General features: G+C 35.8%; 1 non-coding gene across 1 annotated transcript; it reads left to right on the top strand.

Annotated features, from left to right (window-relative positions):
* Positions 1 to 751: 751 nt before the first annotated feature.
* LOC116899746 lies at positions 752 to 855 on the top strand. The gene has a single exon (XR_004387761.1). It is a non-coding gene; the product is annotated as a U6 spliceosomal RNA (small nuclear RNA).
* The last annotated feature ends 1854 nt before the right edge of the window (positions 856 to 2709 follow it).

Here is a 2709-nt window from a genome sequence, read left to right as displayed (position 1 = left end):
CCCTCTGCAGAAATGACTCCTAGAATAGTGTCTGCTAAAAGTTGTCCTTACAAATAAGCTCACAGCACAGTGAGGAGCAATTCCAGATGGCTGCTGGGAGTGGTGCTTTGTTGCTGGAGTTTGATTTCTTGATCATAGGAGGGAAGTGCAGTCTTTCTAAAAAAATAAAAATTGTTTTTAACTATTGAAAACATGAACTAAAGTCAAACCAACTGAAGGGAGATTTTACACAAGGCTGCAGCCTCAAGGCAGAGCTGCCCTGAAGGGTTGCATAGCTCAGACAATAGAAGTCTACTGCATAAGAATCCCCATCTCAGTGCTGAAACTTGCGATTGGTACAGTTTCTCAAAATTTCTTAGTCTATATCAGATATTTTGAATATTTTTCTACTTTAATTTTGAATATTTTTTCTGCTATAGCCATAAGAGATTTTTTCTCACTGAAAAAAACACAAGTTAGAATAGTGTTTAGATTCGACAGGTTTATACAAAAGACATAGAGCAAGCCAGGTAGCTCCAATATTACAAAAAGAAGTAAAATGACCTAAAAGATGGTTTTCTGAAACATGAAAAAATGGAGGATACATAATAGGCTCTAAATGTATCTCATAGATCTCTACGATTTGTGTTCTCTGTAACATTCATCTCAGTGCTTAAATTTGTGATTTAATACAGTTTATTTAGATTCAACAAAATTCACATCAAAATTCCAACGTGATTTTTCAAAGACATGTAAAGAGAACTTCTCCCGGGCTTGCTTCCGCACACATATACTAAAATTGGAAGGAAACAGAGAAGATAAGCATGGCCCCTGCTCAAGGATGACATGCAAATTCGTGAAGCATTCCATATTTTTAATCGTCTTGGCAACAAAACAAAGAGAAGAAAAGCACACAAACATAATCTCACATCCAAATATGAATATAACATGAAGCAATAATCACTATTCCTTAATATCTCTCAACATCAATGGTCTCAACTCCCCAATAAAAACACATAGATTAATAAACTGGATGCACAATGAGGACCCCAAATTGTGCTGCCTACAGGAAACACACCTCCGAGAAACAGATAGACACTACCTCAGAGTGAAAGACTGGAAAACAAATTTCCAAGCAAATGGTTTGAAGAAGCAAGCTGGAGTAGCCATTCTAATATCGAATAAAATCGATTTTCAACTAAACGTCATCAAAAAAGATAAGGAAGGACACTTCATATTCATCAAAGGAAAAATCCAACAAGATGAACTCTCAGTCCTAAATAACTATGCTCCAAATACAAGGGCACCTGCATACATAAAGGAAACCTTACTAAACCTCAAAACACACATTGCACCTCACACAATAATAGTAGGAGATTTCAACACCCCACTCTCATCAATGGACAGATCATGGAAACAGAAATTAAACAAAGATGTACACAGACTAAGAGAAGTCATGAACCAAATGGACTTAACAAATATTTATAGAACATTCTATCCTAAAACAAAAGGATATACCTTCTTCTCACCACCTCATGGTACTTTCTCCAAAATTGACCATATAATTGGTCATAAAACAGGCCTCAACAGATACAGAATAATAGAAATAATCCCATGCATCTTATCAGACGACCAAGGGCTAAAGCTGGTCTTCAATAATAATAAGGGAAGAACGCCCACATATACATGGAAGTTGAAAAATGCTCTATTCAATGATAACCTGGTCAAGGAAGAAAGAAAGAAAGAAAGAAAGAAAGAAAGAAAGAAAGGAAGAAAGAAAGAAAGAAAGAAAGAAAGAAAGAAAGAAAGAAAGAAAGAAAGAAAGAAAGAAAGAAAGGACAAATGAAAGAAAGAAAGAAAGAAAGAAAGAAAGAAATTAAAGACTTCTTAGAATTTAATGAAAATGAAGGTAAAACATACGCAAACTTGTGGGACACAATGAAAGCTATGCTAAGAGGAAAACTCATAGCTCTGAGTGCCTGCAGAAAGAAACAGGAGAGAGCATATGTCAGCAATTTGACAACACACCTAAAACCTCTAGAACAGAAAGAAACAAACACACCCAGGAGGAGTAGAAGGCAGGAAATAATAAAACTCATAGCTGAAATCAACCAAGTAGAAATAAAAAGGACCATAGAAAGAATCAACAGAACCAAAAGTTGGCTCTCTGAGAAAGTCAACAAGATAGATAAACCCTTAGCCAGACTAACGAGAGGACGCAGAGAGTGTGTCCAAATTAACAAAATCAGAAATGAAAAGGGAGACATAAGATCCTACTACAAAAGCATATGTTCAACAAAACTTGAAAATCTACAGGAAATTGACAATTTCCTAGACAGATACCAGGTACCGAAGTTAAATCAGGAATAGATAAACCATTTAAACAACCCCATAACTCCTAAAGAAATAGAAGAAGTCATTACAGGTCTCCCAACCAAAAAGAGTCCAGGTTCAGATGGGTTCAGTGCAGAATTCTATCAGACCTTCATAGAAGAAGTCATACCAATACTATCCAAACTATTCCACAAAATTGAAACAGATGGAGCACTACTGAATTCCTTCTATGAAGCCACAATTACTCTTATACCTAAACCACACAAAGACCCAACAAAGAAAGAGAACTTCAGACTAATTTCCCTTATGAATATCGACACAAAGATACGCAATAAAATTCTGGCAAACCAAATCCAAGAGCACATCAAAACGATCATCCACCATGATCAATTAGGA

The sequence above is a fragment of the Rattus rattus genome, chromosome 4 (genome assembly GCF_011064425.1).
Source record: "Rattus rattus isolate New Zealand chromosome 4, Rrattus_CSIRO_v1, whole genome shotgun sequence".
In the NCBI taxonomy this organism is placed as follows: domain Eukaryota; kingdom Metazoa; phylum Chordata; class Mammalia; order Rodentia; family Muridae; genus Rattus; species Rattus rattus.
Note: the sequence above shows the minus strand (reverse complement) of the source record. Positions and strands in the feature narration are given on the sequence as shown.